At 39.1% G+C, this 1,508-nt stretch overlaps 1 pseudogene; it reads right to left on the bottom strand.

Annotated features, from left to right (window-relative positions):
• Positions 1-351: 351 nt before the first annotated feature.
• On the bottom strand, positions 352-1,124 carry LOC103607415 (annotated as a pseudogene).
• Positions 1,125-1,508: the final 384 nt, after the last annotated feature.

The following is a 1,508-nucleotide window of genomic DNA, read 5'->3' as shown; positions in this document are numbered from 1 at the left end:
GAGCAAAGCTGAAATCCTCGTTCAGGTCTTACCACATGTATCTCATATATGTAATACATACATGTTTCTACATAACTGCATACAATAGTGTCTGAATTGTTTCACTTAGCATGTTTCAAGGTTCATCCACTTATAGCATACATTAGAATATCCTTTATTTTTAAAAATAAATAATATTTCATTGTATACCACACATTATTTATTTATTCACCTTATGATGAATACTTGGTTGCTTCTACCTTTTGGCTGTTGTGAACAAGGGTGTACATATGTATCTTTTTAAAAAAAATAATGCTGTATTATCTCTAATTAAGGAAAGAGAGTTTTCTAGCACATCACCTAAAGAGCATTTCACCCCCTGCTCTGTTTGGCCTCCAGTCTCTTATCTTTCTCTTCAGCAATGGTAAGGCAGATACCTTTTCCTAAGGGAAGAAAAATCTGTGTTTTTCTTTCTTTGACAATAACAAAAATGTTGGACAGCTGGGTGGCAAAGCTGTTCCCATTGGCATCTTTCACATGAACCACATTGAAAGAGCTAGAATGTTTCTCTCTGTTGCTGCTCACAACAATTCTTCTCACGTTAGCACTGCCCGTCACCATGCACAGGTGGCCAGCATCAAACTTGCTGAAATCGGTGCTCAGGCCAGTCTCCAAGTCAATCTTTGATGAGGGATTCAGGGTGGTGGATTGTGGGAACATCATGAATCACCAGGTGAGAGATTCCTTTACTGTCCCAAAGATTTTTCTCTCTTTGCCCAACTTGTATTTGGCCTCCTGAGGTGTAAAACAATAAACCACAAAGTGACCTTTGATGTCATAGATCAGACAGAAATTCTCTCCAACCTTATCAGTGCTGATGACATCCATAAAACCAGCCAGATATTTTATATCAGTTCAGACCGTGCCACCTACCTTAGTGAACCACTGCATGCAAATCTTCTTTTCTTCACCTCCTGTCAGGGCATACTGAAGTCTGTTCCTTAGGAAAATGATGAGAAGGAGACATTCTCTCAGCTTGTGGGGACTGGTGGGTGGAAAAGGAGCAAACACACTGGTCAGTTTATCCACCATCCAAGCTTCGGAGCTGCTACTCACGTCAGATGTTTCTTGGGACCACAAGCCATGGCTGCAGCAGGCACAGAAAGAGCCACATATGTATCCTCATGTCCCTGCTTTTACTTCTTTTAGGTATATCCCCAGAAGTGAAATTCTTGACTATATAGTAAATCTATTTGTAATTATTTAATAAACCATCATACTGTTTTTCATAGAGGCTGTACCATTTTACATTCCCATGCACAAGGAGTTCAATTTTTTTTATATTATTGTGAAGAAATAATCCTTCAGAAGAACTAACATGTTATTTTCTTTTCTACGTTCTGACCAACTGAACTAGCTAGGTAGAGCCTTCTTTGCCCGTTTTAAAATAATATATTTTTGTTGCTTTTGTTCAGCTGCATGAGCTTATATCCTTGCTGTTATCAGCACTATGCCCTAACCCAGTGAGC

This window comes from Galeopterus variegatus, unplaced genomic scaffold (genome assembly GCF_000696425.1).
Source record: "Galeopterus variegatus unplaced genomic scaffold, G_variegatus-3.0.2 Scaffold12, whole genome shotgun sequence".
Classification (NCBI taxonomy): Eukaryota; Metazoa; Chordata; class Mammalia; order Dermoptera; family Cynocephalidae; genus Galeopterus; species Galeopterus variegatus.
Note: the sequence above shows the minus strand (reverse complement) of the source record. Positions and strands in the feature narration are given on the sequence as shown.